Source organism: Panthera uncia, chromosome B4, assembly GCF_023721935.1.
Source record: "Panthera uncia isolate 11264 chromosome B4, Puncia_PCG_1.0, whole genome shotgun sequence".
Taxonomy (NCBI): Eukaryota; Metazoa; Chordata; class Mammalia; order Carnivora; family Felidae; genus Panthera; species Panthera uncia.
The window spans coordinates 118493572-118509647 of record NC_064809.1 but is presented as its reverse complement, the minus strand read 5'-3'; the positions used below and the strand labels follow the sequence as shown (position 1 = coordinate 118509647).

The following is a 16076-nucleotide window of genomic DNA, read 5'->3' as shown; positions in this document are numbered from 1 at the left end:
CTGGTAGGGTTAAAAGCCAGTGCTAAAAGGAAAAGATAGCCTGATGAACAGAGTAGGCCATGCCCTAGCTTCCAATACTTTTGTAAAAATAATTATTTCATAAGCCCAGAAATTATTCTTAGCCTTCAATAAATTTGTTATGTCCCTAAAACTCAAAAAGAATATGACATAGTCATGATTGCACAGGGACACTCATTCTAGGAGGGACAAGGACATAAGTAACTTAACATAATAGAAGGTGAGCTTTAGAAGGGCAGGAACTTTTATCTGCATGCTATCACTCGGTACTTAGAACAGTGCTTAGCACAGAGTAGGCCCTCAACAAATGTAGGTTGAATGAATGACTAAGGCTGTGTGGTAGTTATGAAACATAAAGGCCATAGAGCTACAAGGCAAGCTATAAGCTCAGATACTAGAGTCCTACAACTGAGCATTCAAATTCTTTTTAGGAAACACTGAATCTCTCTAAATCTTGGTTTCCTCATCTATAAGATAGGGGTGATATTAATAACAATCTCACAGAATAGCCATGAGGACTAGATGAGATAATGCATGAAAAGCTCTTAGCTGTCAAACAGTCAGTGCTCAGTAAATTGGAAGTCATTACTATTATCATCCATAATAATGTTTCAAAGGAACACTGACATTTGTATAGAACTATCTAGCTATGAATAATGAGAAGCCACAAGTCCATTTTTTGTGATACCAGCATGCATTTCAGTGACTGTCAAGCACTGTAGACACAGTGAACTTCTTAAATGCATGCATGCGGTTGCCTTACTGAAGTTGAGACTAAGCTTCCAAACAGGAATTAAAATGGGTTATTTGGTTTATTTCCACCAAGTTCAGCCACTGTGAATAAGGAGAAGTTCTGATGCTTTTCAACCTCTACAAAGTCCTTTGTTCTGTTCAATAACCAAAGACCTTATAATAACAATGATAAAAAATAAAGAACAAGAATATTCACTACTGCCTCTAGGCTGGCTCTGGGCTACGTGTTTGTTCATCTCATTTAGTCTTTACCTTTGAAAAGAAGGTGCAGTGAGAAGTAACTTGCCCAATGTCACACAGCTACTAAGTTGTAAAGATGCAATACCAATCCATGCTCATAACTACCATTCTTTAATAGCCCCTATATCAAAGCAGTTACAAATATAGGCTGTCAGAAATAAGAAAACTGGATTTGCCAACAGTCCCATGTTCTAGAACTTCAGACCAAGATAAATACCACTGCATAACCTAAAAAGCAAAGGACTTGCTAAATAGACTAATCAATAGAAGCCCGACTTATTTACCTTTGTTTGCCTTAGTCAGAAGCTCATAAATTCATGTGGAAGTAGTTTTGACTAATAGCCACAAATTTTAATAACTAAAGTTACACAAATTTTTAATATTTTTTTTTGTTAAAGAACAGTATAGGAGTATAAGAAGTCACAGAAGCAGCAATATAAAGGGGGCATTCAGGTCATTAACGTCTCTTTAAAGAACATTTAATGCTTAAGATAAAATTAAAATGTGATGAAAATGAATACAGAGATACAGATAAATAGATTTGTCTCAAGTATATTTAAAAAAACACCCTTTTATATAACTAGAAAAAAAGACAGAAAGAAATTAGTCCAAATGGGTACACAGGTTATATCTCACCTATAACATTATGGGTATATTTTGTTTTATTCTTTATCTTCTCTATTTTTTTATAATAAACAAAATACTTTTATAATTGTAAAGTCATTAAAAAATTCAGATTGTGTCAGTAGAGAACATTAAATATTTAGAATTCAGGATTCAAGTCTTAAAGACTATATAGATGTTAAACCAGTAAGGGAATAATTTAATATAAAATTTTCTAAATTAATTCAATTCTTTAAATGTATACGTTAAAGAGCTCAAAATTGTAGGATGCAGCATTCTCTTCATGGAAAACCTTAAGATCACATTTAGAATCCTTAACATTTAAGGTATCTTTCTTCATCTGCTCTAGAAGAAATAAAAAATATACTTTCATAAAGTGTAATAACATAAGGGTCTGGAACTTCTGACAGAAAGTCATTCATTAAAGTCCAACATGACAAAGTAGGGCTTTTGCAAACTTTCCTAAATAGAAAGTGATCACTTGTGCAAGGACATTTTCAATAAATCCTTCAAAGTGACAATCTTCACCTTTAGCACATACTGTCGACTGAACAAGACTAAATTACTTCAATACAAAACATTCTATGTCTACTTTGAATGTCTGGTATTTATTTATTGTTAGTCCTATAGCTTCAATGTGTTCTCTAAAATGTTGAGAATCATATCTTCTGTAGTCAAAGAGGCCTCTGACTTGAGTCAAAACACAAAGGTCTTTTTTCAGAGGCAAGATGGTGAAAATGTCATGGTTTCAAACTGATCAAGTTTTAAAATAAAATATAACCCCCATTGTTGTTGACAGTAACTGACATGCAAACCAAACGTAATCCCAACGAAACTAAACCAGTAAGTTACATTAAAGAGGGCAGCTGAAAACTTTCCTAAAGATGTGGAGAACATAATGCACAATTTTAAAAATCAAAAATAGCCACAAAATTCATGTGATCTCCAATTTTGCCTTGAGATTCTCTCACACTTGATTGATTATACTCAAATCTTAATTACGATTCTGCAATGTGAGAGTAAAGTTGAAAGTAGTTTCAATAAAAAGTAACCTTGACAGCAGTGCTTACATTTAATAAAAGATCTTCAGCTGGGCAAACAATAGGTTAAAAATTCATTTTAGATTTATAACTAGCTTACACAGATTTAGCTAAATGCTTACATACAAAAGGAACCAAAAAAACCAAGCTCTAAATAGGAGTCTCAATTGGCAAAGATGTCAATGCCTCTCCCATTCCATCTCTGTCTATAGAAATCCTTTTCTACTTCTAAGCCCCATCCTAAATACTCTGCTTCAGAAAACATTTCTTGATCCTAATAAGCAAACACCACTTTCTACTATTTCTATTTTGAACTTTTATGGCTACCTATATTTTATCTTTTCTGTGGTACAGTTTTCTATCAAAAATAAGGTAGGTAAAGTACCTAGCACAGTATAGAGTAGACACAGACATGTGAGCTCTCATTTCTCCCCATCTAGGTTTTTTCTTCATCTCTAGCACTCTCAACTAGACTGTAACATGATGGAGGCCCGATAACAAACTTTACTCACTTTTATCTCCTAGAGAATCTAAAACAAGGCCTTGAACATTTTAATTGCTCAATTAATGCTCTTATACTGCAATTTCACATTACTAGTAACAGTGGATACAGACTAAGAAAACATCCCAGTTTTCTTTCCTCGTCCATAATTTTAAGGCATCTTGACAGGTTATCTATAGATAACCATGAAAGACATGTTCTAGATCATACATTTACTTTTTGTGAAGTCTTCTCAAATTTTGTCAAATAATAAAGAAAATGCTGAGGTACCAAAATCTTAAAGCTTATAATGAAAGTCAAGAGTTGCCAAACTTACCCCTTTCTCAATCCAAACCTATCCCCTGAGTACTCTCTCAAGAGTTTGTTTTTACTTCTTTTGGCTATTTATGTGCAGGTGTTCCATTGTTTCTTGATCCATTTTATTTATTACTTATTATTTCCTGCTATGATGTAAGACAATATAAGTTATATTACTGCCACTTCCCTTTGTCCTCCACCCTCCCATCAAATCACTATTCTTAGTTATTCTGTTACGTTTAATAATATATTATATAATATATAATAATATTCTGTTATAGTTTAATAATTTTAAATGACTTAAAATTCAATTTCTTGTTCAACCGAATTCAGACAGATCTTATATTTGCAAATTAGCACAAAATGGTACAAAAAAGCAGATTCTGACATTACATTGATCTGGATTTGAATTTCGTTTATATGTGACCCTGAGACATTTTATTTAATGTCATTATTTTGAGCCTCATTTTTCTCATTTATAAAATGGAAAAGATGAAATTTTTGGAGGCTCCATTGAAAATTATGGACAATTATTTATATATATATGCAAATATGGCTCATGGTGTTAGATCACCAGGTGAGTATCTATTTTCTATGTTTTATCTAATTTTATATGGCATATTCCTTCTCTGGAAAATGAAGGCCAATTCCAGGTTTAGGGTATAGACTAAATAAAAACAGTGCCTTAAAAAAATTCTGTAACTTGGACTTGGATTATTTATTTCACATTGAAAGAGAAATAAAGAGAAGTATGACAAGTCAAATCTTACCTTCCCCATGCAACACAAAAGAATGGGGGACTCTGTAAAGTAGGCCAGAGGGGACAAATGGTATTTTCTGTGATTTCCTCATAATTAATGATGCTAGATGTGAGCATCTGTCTACATTTTACTTATATTCTGTAAATAAAAATTGGTAGTTCCTGTCCTGAGAGGCATTTTTTTTTAATTTTTTTTTAACATTTTTATTTATTTTTGAGACAGAGAGAGACAGAGCATGAACGGGGGGAGGGCCAGAGAGAGAGGGAGACACAGAATCGGAAGCAGGCTCCAGGTTCTGAGCTGTCAGCACAGAGCCTGATGCGGGGCTCGAACTCACGGACTGTGAGATTGTGACCCGAGCGAAGTCGGACGCTCAACTGACTGAGCCACCCAGGTGCCCCCTGAGAGGCATTTTTTAATACAAATTGTCAAATGCAATATTTTTACAATATAGGAAGCAGTGATATACCAAAATTTTATATAAATATCTAAAATAAATCCTCATATGTAATATTTTTGGATTTAATAGGCTGCAAAAATACCCTTTTTTGTAATTGAGAGTTTGTTTTCAATTCCTCATAGTGAATTCAGTGTTTCTATGACAATGTTAAGATGAAGAATGGTATTAAGGAGAGGGAGCAGTACATTCTGTCTTCTTTACAAACTTTTCCTGCATCAAGCCAGTGTTCAAAATGTATCTTTTAAGAAGGAAGAAAATGATTTCAGTTCTTCTCAAGGATCTGAAGTCGGAAACCCTAGATTCACATGTGGGATATTCCGCGGGCTCTAGAAAAACTTTCCATCTCCGTGTCTTACCTTCATTTATGGTGCTTACCAAAATCTATTTAATGTGCCACAAGCTAAAAAGATTTTACAATAGAGGATGCTTCATAAGTACTATTGTGAAAAGACACACAGATCACACTCTTTCATATTAGTGTTTCATAACGATAAATCTAGTAATATTGGAAGATTATTCTCTTCCAAAAGAAAGCTCAGCATTGTATTAATAGGAATAAACAGACTGATTCACCCATACCAGTCACTAGCTAAAGATATTCTTTCAAATGTTTAACATTGAGTAGTTCTAAGGACTCAATTCTGGACTGGATCCTGACTGGAAAATCACATTTAGCTAATAGCGGGTAGAAGTTTCTCAGGTCTAAAATGGAAATAATAATCCCAGTGCTTTAGCCAATAATGGCTGACTTTCAACAAAACTGTTTCCATGTTTCTCAGGACTGGCAAGACTGTGATCTCCTAAATTATAATGCATCCTTGCACTAGCAGTTCCAAAGAGAGTTTGGAAACCAGAGCTGCAAAGCTACAAAGCAGGAAAGATTTGTGAGTTCTGTAGGCAGGGCTTCTTGGTGGGTGGGCAGGGGGCTCTTGCAATATCCTAGCTGGTGAGTTCTGTTGCTATGATGACAGGCATTCTTTAGAGGAAGAGAAGACAGTATTTAGGATTAGGAGGGGTTGCAGAATAGAAAACATGAGACCTTCAGCATTACTATAATGTTGTTTACTTTCTTGCATGATAAATCTATAGATGGGCTTGAGATGAACGTATGAAAGAGTATGGCCTTGCAAGACAGCAAGCTTCATGAGCGCTAGGGTTCTGCCTATCTTGTACATGACTCTTACCTCTAACTTAGGAAATTAAGCAGAATGGAAGCTTACTATTAACTACCTACCACAATTATGGGCTCAGGTAACTAGTTATAGTTGTATGATCTTTAGTTAAATTATTATTTAAATCTCTCCAAGCTTCTTAAATATAAAATTGTTTCAAATAACCTCAGGCAGAAGATACAGTTTTATACTGCACAAAACACAATCTTTGTTCCAGAAATTAGTCATTTTGTTTTCCCTGGGGCTGCCTTTTCTGTAGCTTTTCTTCACTCACTTTGTGTGTTCAACTGGTTGTGAAAAGACTTCAGAAAATTCTCTCTACATGCATCATATAAGTCAAAATATGTGCATATGTCTCTAAGCAAAGGGAAACAAAAATGCAAATATCTAAGGGAAGAATTTGGTACATATTTTTAGAAAACACAATTCTGTTACTCAGCAAATGAGAGCAAGGAACACAGATACCAATGCCCAAAATAGCTTGTTTTCCTAAGCACCCCCTGTTTACTAAACTCACATCACACATCACAAAAAAAAAAAAAACACTTAAAAAGGAAGAGATTCAAATGAAGGATAATTAGTGTTATTTCCAAATCCCACCACTGACTGTTCTGAAAGATACCACATTCACCTTCAATTCAATGAGAAATAAAACAGAAGTCCAAAGTAACTCTTAGAAATTTTTTACCACATAATTTCAAAGCCATGTGGAAGATCTTATCTTCCAGTCACACCCAAAATCCATTTCACAAATAAAACAAATATGTAATTTCACCCAAGCTTCAGATCTACTCAAGGAGAGCAGCCAGGTTCCTCAGGTTCAGTAAAAAAGTTTCGGCCACAATTCTCAATTTTTTCTTTCCAGATAAGGTGATGAGAAAAACACCAAAATTTAACACTCAAGTAATTCTCATCTTCAAGGGGAAAAAAGTGGCACAGTTTAAAACACACACACACACACACACACACACACACACACACACACACACTCATAAGAAATACAAGACGTAGGTTTTAGTCAGGGTGCATCAATTATTAATTTTGTACTTTAGGACAAGAAATTTCATTTCCTGACCCATAGTAAAATCAGGATAATTCCACCTCATAGACTGCTAAAAGAACTTAGCAAGATGTAGGAGAAATATTTATGAAAGCCCTTTGGAAGCAATGGAACATCATCGAATGTGAGGTAGTGGTATCATGATTATTATTGTTGTAAAGAATGGCCATCCATTTGCTTTTTCCTTATTTTTTTCTCTAAGGAATGAGCTGAATCTTGACTTTCATCTTGGCAGAACTAGAGACAAGTCAGCCTTAGTGTGGCTTCTTAAGAAAGATATAAGTCTAGGGGCACCTGGGTGGCTGTCGGTTAAGCATCCGACTATTGATTTTGGCTCAGGTCATGATCTCATGTTTGTGAGTTTGAGCCCAGCTTCAGCTCTGCACTGACAGAGCTGCATTAACAAATTTTAATAATAAATAAAGACACAAGTCTTTCTTGGCTGTCCATTTTTAAATCTCTCCCTACTTGCTCCTTGTCTCTCCTTGTCCCTTTCACTGTAGCTCCTGGTAAACATGAAAGGCAATGCTAAGTTCAATCTGTTCCCTAATTTGAGACCAGACCTTGACATGAGGGCCAGAAAGTAATCACTAAAACTCAGGGCAATGGTTATGTGTTTTATAATATTGGAACTAGAAAAGGGGAGGATAAAAAAAACCAAGTGTAATGCAGAGTACAACAAAAAAGAAGTTAAAAAGTAGAGCATCACTTAGATAAGTTTCCAATGGAATCCTACTGGTCCCTTTTTCAGTAAGTTCTTCTTACATCAAGGTTTTAACTATTACAGGTCTTTTAATTTAAATTTTCCAAGACTTTGCTACGCTAACTTGCTAGAAATATATAGCCACCAAGTTGTTTGAAGAAGAAGGTAACATCACACACTGAATGACAAAATCAAACTACCTGATTTGGAATCTTGCCTCTACCATTTACTGGCTGTATGTTCTTGGGCAAATTACTTAACCTTTTCTGTGCCCCAGCCATAAAATAAGGATAACAGCAAGAGAATATTAGGGGAATTAAATGAGATAAGGAATTCAAGCAGTTTAACAGTTCTTGAGGTTGAGAATATGATACAGTGCTTAATAAATTATAGCTATAATTTGATTTATGTCAAACATTTAACACCTCTGTATACAGACAGAACTACAGACATTCTAGATCACTGGAAACAACAAAACCCTAAAGTTCCTCTCGTGTGAAATTGACTTGTCCCAGCATTTAGATACCATGTCTACATAATCATGCATAAAGGGCTGCTCAGGTTTTAAAAGATAAAAGAAATTGTGTTAGAAATTATTTGGAAAACCATGAAACGTATCAGCAAAAAAATCATTTCACAAATTCTAAAAGAGAATATAGGACATATAATGGGATCAATAATATTTCTCTGGGACAGTATGATAGGCCTAACAGATTAAGGGAAGGCAATAAAAATATTTCAGATTGCAGAAGGCTTCTAATTCTATTTTATATGGCATAATCATTAAACTGGGATAATGTGATCTATACTCACACCAAGCTTTATGGTTTCAAATTCAAAAGATTGCAATCAATGCTTCAGTTTACTCTACTCTTGACCCTTAAATTATAGTCCCAAGCCTCGTGCCATTTAATACTTCTATTATTTGCCTATAAAGGGGAATAGAAAATAACATGCATTAATTATGAGTGGCTGAAAGATAAGGTCAAAATAAAATCAACACACAAGAACAACATCTGAAACAATCAGAAGGAAAGTGAAACCACACAATACAAGATAGAGGTAAAGGGCTCCTGTGTCAGTACAGCACAGTGAGAAGCTGTCTTACTGATATTCATTCCAGCATGAGTTAACTGGAAAACTGCTCTATGGTAGAGTGAGCGAGCAAGAGAGGGTTCTGGGACATATTCATTTTCAGGCTTCTGAACTGTGACTGTGATGGTGAGAACAAAAGTGATCATTACCATTTATTACTGAGCACCTACTATGTGCCAAAAATCATATTGAACATTTTACATTAATGAATTTATTAACTTGTCCTAACAGTGCTACATAGAGTTGCCAGATATAGTGCATAAAAATACAGGGTGCCCATTTATATTTGAATTCAAATAACAGCTAGTAATTTTTTATTATAAGTATACTCCATGCAATATTTGGGGCACACACCAAAAAGTTTTGCTGTTTATCTGAAATTGCTATGAGTCCTGTATTTCATGTGGCAACCCTAAGGCCATGAAATAGGTATTAATATCCTGGTGAGAAACCTGAGATTCACAGAAATTAAGTCATTTGCCCAAGTCTGCATAGCTGTCAGGTAACATATCTGGGTTCAAAATCTCCAACAACAAAGCTTGAATTCATAACCAGTATAATGCACTGTCTCTTTTATTATGCTCTTTCCTATATAGGAATGGCCATCCATCCATCCTCCTGTTGATATTCTAATTGACCTTCAAAGTCCAATTTGTAGATTATATGCCTTGTGAATCCTTCTTAGATTTTTCCAAATAAGAATATTCCTATAACTTTACTTTTATTTTGTTCCAGCCCTTAAAACAGTTTGCCTTCTATTACAGCAGGTTACATACAGGTCCCTGTAGTGGACATTCTTCTATGTGCACCTCTCTTTTCTAACATCACCTCTATTTCCTTTTGGGACAGTGTCTTTCCCTTACTACATGTAGCCCAGGTGGGAGGAGAAATCAAGGGGTCCTACAATCCTATTATAAAAGCTGAAGGGGGAAGTCTCCTTCTGTCCTATCCTTTCTTTCATCACCACCTCTCAACCAAGGAAAAGGTGCATGACCAATAAGACTGTCTCTCCCAAGTCTTGAAAACTAAGACAAATGGTAATAAAAACTATAAATAACTAAGATAGATGGTAAGGGTTCATTTATTTCAGATAATTAAGTAATTTATTTCTTGGTTTCTGTTCCTTTTCCAAGGCTGGTTTCTATAGACTTTCCATCCATATCTTCCAGATTTAAATTCCTTCTTTGCTTGGATTAAATAGTTTCAGTTGTTTATAACCAAAGAACCCTGACTGATTGTTTCTTTGAACATGAGTGTAAGCTCCCTAAGGTCCATGTGTAATAGAGTTCTACACCATTCCAGTCCCAAGGAGTTATCTTCCAAATACATATTTGTATATAGTAGGCACTCAGAAATGCTTATAAACTCAAAGGGGGATAAATTAACTGAAATTGTTCAGAGCTGATAGCACAGAAGATCTACAAGGCTCTCTTGTTTTTTTCTTTTTGTACTTCACAACCAGTCTGAGTGAGCTTTTGGAAAGCACTTTGAGAATTGTGATTATTAACTTTGTAAAAAGTGGATGAATCACTTGATAGGCCTCAATAGTACTAAAATGTCCATGATTCTTCTAAAATCTATGACTTGCTAGAAATAAGTTTGAGAGCTCTTCTATTAATCTCTCAACAGAGAGCTAGGATGCATTACTGCTAAGTACACTAAAAATAAAAGGATGTAACTGAAGTCACATCTATCTTGCAGAATAGGAGTTTTAAATATATGTATTTGGGTTTTTAATTATAACTTATTTAATATAATTTTAATTATAATTCTATGCTAAAGAATTGGCCTTATTTATATTTTCTACCATTATCCAATGCAAGTAGGGTTCAATATCTATGATAAAATTATGGATAAACATAGTGATGTGTTCTTAAGGTGATATCAGTGACATGAGATATGCTAAATTATCCCACACTGACATTACACCATTAGCAAATAATACTTCTTTAAATTTTTATTAATTTCAGCATAGGATGTCAAGTAAACACTGACTCAACTCTACCTGGGTCAGAGATGAACAAATATTCTATGTAATTCTGGGCACTGTAAATTCAAAGAGGCAGAAGTGGGTAGAATGGTAAACAATCTTAACACCGTATCATTGAAGGAAGAACTGAAGAAAGTAGGAAATGTTTCAGTTGGCAAATAGCTCAAGATGAGTTTTTAAACAACTAAAGGAACATCATTTGAAAGAATTTAGATTTATCCTGTGTAACTTCAGAATGCAAACCTATACCCAGGGGGTGGAATAGATTTCAACAAACAGCAAATAATCATTTAGTAAAACCTTCTCTGAATTATGGAGAATACAAAGATAAATTGAATACAGTTCCTGCATTCCAAGAGAACTATGAAGTCTAAAAAACATACTGACTTTGATAAGGCTTCCAAATTGTGTGAAGTACTGCAAAGTGGGAGGTCAATTCTGACTAGTGAGATGTAGGAAGACTTTTGAGAGAATGTGGTATTGGGTTACATTTTGAGTAATGATAAGGGCTGGATAGAGATTTACTGGGGAAAGGGGCATTTCAAAAAGTGACATGAGCTTATCTGAGAAACAGTGAAGAGCTGTAGATGGTTAAAATAGAATAAGACAGGTTATGGAGTACAAAAGATAAGCCAGAAAAACTGGGAGAGGTTAAATTGCAGAGGGCTTGAAAAACTGGACTCACAAGGTTGCGCTTTCTTCTGGACAGCCATAAAGATTATTAAGTAGAGGAGGGATATTATTAATGGTCTTATTTGGAGGAAAACTTTCGATGGTCCAGAAAAATAATTAAAGAAAGTTGTGGAAGGCAATTCCCCAACATCCAAAACCCTTCCATTGGGCCCTCCATAGTTCTCCTCCTATCATCAGTCTTTTCTCAGAATGTTCCCTTCATTATCTTGTTCTTATGAAAGTCTGGCTCTTCCACAGGCCACTGCTTCCTTGTGGCTCTTTCCTATGGTACTCTTTTTCTCCTACAGTCCTCACACCAATGGACCTGGAGGGGAGGAAATATCCTCATTGAGTCTTAATGCCACCTTTAGACCACTGGTCTTTCCTTTTCTCTAAGCATCCCCAGCCTTGAGTCTCAGGTTGTTATATGAACCTTCAATTCTTCATTGCATTTACTTGCTGCCTTCCAGGCCATACTCCCTCATTTCTTGATGAGGTAAACTCCTGGCTTATTATCACTCTTCCAAACCCTATTTAATTCTTGACCATTTCAGTATCTTTATAGGTGATCTTTCCCAAACCCTGGCCTCTCAAGTCTCTGAGAATTCTTTCCTCCAATACTCTTGCCCTCCACCCTATTAGAGCCACTCATTTCATACCCTAGTCTAGACCCTGTTATTAGTAATAACAGCAACCCCCTCCATAATATCAGTGCCAAGCATTCCACTCTCTCATAACCACCTCTTAACTTTCTAGCTCTTCTTCCTATCCTAACCTTGACACCCTTCCAACCCCTCTGAAACCTCCAACCAACTGATCTATCAACTTTCCACTGTTCCTTATCCCCTTAATGGCCTCACTCCCCACCTTACCAAGCCTGAATCATATAACTGATTGCTCTCATTCCCTCTTATGCACCTTTGATACCCTCTCTCTTTTCTTAATTCCTTGGCAAAATCACAACCCTGACTAAATATAACTGTCCATCTGTTCTATGTCTTCACACATGTCTCTAAACAAGGTTAAAGAACAACACACAACCATGATGACCTGTCCTACTTTAATTTCATGACCATGAATCTCAAATGGGCTTTTAATGTGGATTGGCTGGCAATCGTATTTCCCCTGCCCATTCCACACATCATCATACCATCTCCCTCTCCCTCCCTCTCTGAACAAGGCTTTATTCTCATTCTCAGTAATGACCTTGCTTCCCACATTACAGATAAAACTGATACAGTAGGAAAGAACTCTTAGACCCTCGTCACCCTGCCAACAGCCACACATACTCTCCCTTCCCATCTGTTATCACAGATAAATTATTCATGATTCTATTGTGCATAGCCCTCATCTCTCACTGACACCCACATCATGAATTCTCCCCTATCCTGAACATCATAAATTATCTGCTGGAGATATGCTATTTTGAAAAAAACAAAATGCTCTCTTGACTTTACCTCTTCTCTAGCCAGGGCCTTATTTCTTCATTAGCCTTCACAGAAAAATGGCTTTTAAAAAGTTGTCCATATTCACAATATCTAATTCATATCCTTCCATTCTCTCTTACACTTAACTCAGGGGTTCATCCCTACCACTGCACCAAAACTGTTATCAAAATCACCATGGATCTCCACTTTACTCAAATCAATGGCCAACTCTTAGCTCTCATCTTACTTGATTTTCATCAACATTTAAACTACATAATCACTCCTCAATTCTTGATTAACTTTCTTTACTTCCAAAACATGTAATTTCTAGTTTCTCAACATCCTTTACAGTCATTCTTTCTTGGTCTTTGTCCTCACCTACCTTTATTATTGGGGTCACCCAAATTCCAGCCATTAATTCCCTTTCTCCATCTTTACTTCTTTCTGTCATCTCTTTTCATTAAATGGCTTTAAAGCCCATTTATATGTCAACAACAGTTGATTTTATATCTCCTTCCCAGACCAATCTCTCAAACTCCAGACATGCTTATTCCACCACTCACATGATCTGGCCAGTTCTTATTATCATGTCCATAACCAGACTTCCAATCTTGGCCCTACTTCTTCCCTAAAACTCACCAAATCTTCTTCCCCTGCAGCCTTCTCCATCTCAGTTGATACCAGCCCAATTTACTCAGGCCAAAAATCTTGGAGCCATCCTTAGCTCTCCTTTCCCTCTTAATCCACGTCTAACTCATTGGGAAATCTTGATGACCCAACATTAAAATACTTCCAGAATCCAAATTCTCACTACCATTTCTGTCACCCCTAGTTACAGCTACCATCATCCCTTGACTTGACTATTATAGTGGCCTCCTATTTGACCTTTCCCCTTTCACCCTCTCCATCTGTAGTGTATTCTCACACAATAGGTAATGTAGTACTCTTAAAATTTAAGTCATATAATGGGATTATTCTGCTCAAAAACCTGTAAGAACTCCCATTTTGCAAAGAGCTCTAGGACCTTATAATAGTCTACAAGGCCCTGCTCATCTGGTCTCTATCTACGCTGATGTTTCCCCCTCACTTTAGGCTCAGGGGTCTCTGTAATGTTCCTCAAACTATCAGACTCCTTCCTCATTCCATGAGGTATGCCCAAAACTTAAAGAGTACCTGGCAACCTAAGAGGCCTTCAATAAATATTTGTTCAATGAAAAGCAGGTAGAACAATTATAAAGGTATTAAAATTTGTCAATGATACCCCAATAAAGCTGGAAAAAAAATTAAGAAAAAGCTATTGTAGTAGTCTGAAAAACAGCTAATGAAGGTTCAGTTCAATCCTCCCCCGCAAATATTTATTGGAAGTACAAAGATAAATAAGCGAGAATCTCTGCCCTTGAAGACCTTATGGTAGAGAGACAGGTAGTTTAAAAATGTTAAAAGACAAAGGAGCAAAACCAGGGCATCCTAGAGAGAGCAGCATGAACAAAGGTTGGGAGACATGAAATAGCATCATATGTTGGAGAGTTGAAAGCAAGTCAGTCTGATTAGATGTGATGATCTAGTAGATGCAACCACTTGGGTAAACTACAGTCCCCAGTTACTCAATGAACACTAACCTAGGTGTTCCTGTGAAGACATTTTGTAGATACAATTAAAGTCCATAACCACTTGCTTTCAGTAAGAAAGATTATCCTAAATAATCTAGGGAGGACTGATTCAATCAGTTGAAAGATCTCAAAAGCAGAGCTGAGGCCTCTCTGCAGAAATTCCTCGTATTGACAACAGCTTCACCTGTGCCCAAAAGTTACAGCATGCCATTCATGATGGCCTGCTCTGTAGATTTCACACTTGCCTATATACCTTCCCAATTATGGAAGCCAATTCCTTGAAATAAATCTCTAAATATCCATCTTCTACTGGTTCTGCTTTTCTGATTGAACTGGGACTGATATACTAGAATATAAAGTTTCAGGCAGAGGGAGGACAAATGAAGGATGAGAGGCAGGAGGACTATATCAGCAAGGGCATTTGTTTTTAACATGCTCAGAGGTTGTAACTTTACCTCATAATCAGTAGGACCAACAAGGTGAATGGCATTATTAGGAGTAGAGATGAATCATTTTGGATTTGATATGAAGAATGTACTAGGACAGGAAGCAAGGGGAAGAGAGTGATGCTAGTGACTGGGAAACCACCCATGTTACCTGTCAGGGAGGTAGGAGGAGAACCAAGAAAGAAGGCTATCATGGAAGACAGGGAACAGTGTAGTGGAGAAGCAGTGGCAATCTGAAGCACCCAGTCTGGTGTATCAGAAGAGTTTGCCATTCAGCACACTACAATAAAAGGAGGTCACTAAGGAGGTCACTCAAGAACAGCTATGATCTACAAATCAGATTGTACTAGGTTCAAGAGTGGCTGAGAAGTGAGAGAGAAGAGAAAATAAAACTATTCTTCTACAAGCGTGGCTTAAAAGGGAGGAGGAAAACTGGCAGTAGAGAGAAAAGGACAGTGTCAAATAAAAACATTAGAATGCAAGAAGCTTAAGCCTTCTTCATAGACTGAGGAGGAAGAGCCAACAGTAAAGCAGGGGAAAAGATGAGAATGAGGGTACACACCCTCCTGAGAGAGGTTCAAGAGAAGAGGGGTGGCGAAGCCCACAGGTGAAGGCTTAGTCAAGGACAGTGGGAAGACCTTCGTTTTCTGAAAACTAGAGGAAAGAGAAGTCTGATGAAAGTAAGTAGAGATAAATTTGGAGGTGGAGAGTAAGGAATCCTCAGTAATTAATGCCCCACAGCCCTGGGGTAGCTCAGTGAGGTTAGGAAACAAGGTCATCGGTTGAGAGAGAGATGGTGTGACATATCTAGAGATGGAGGCTTGGCTTTAGTTGAGTCTGGGTAGCCACCTGCCAAGACATAACACAGAGGAATAAGGATCACATAACAGTTATACTAAAGGACTTCTGAACTGCCTCGCAATTCAATCAATGTGCCTATGAATCAGACTGGCAGAAATGTTGCCTCAGCACCCAAAACAATGCCTGGCATAGAGCAGGTACTCATTAAATTCACTGAATGAATGAATGAATGAATGAGTCAATGCTTAGATGAGCTCCTCATCCACACAAGCAAATAAAACCTTTTAGTTGAAATTACCTATTTTAATATCGACTCATTTTAACATTTTAAAGAAATACAGACATTTTCCAGAGCCTTGAAACTTAATACAGCTCCAGTATGCTCTCCTAATCTCCAGAGAATAT

General features: G+C 36.5%; 1 protein-coding gene across 1 annotated transcript in view; it reads right to left on the bottom strand.

The window, feature by feature from the left end:
- ANO4 (anoctamin 4) overlaps window positions 1-16076 on the bottom strand; it is a 274498-nt gene that overhangs the window by 215097 nt on the left and 43325 nt on the right. The window lies entirely within an intron of this gene.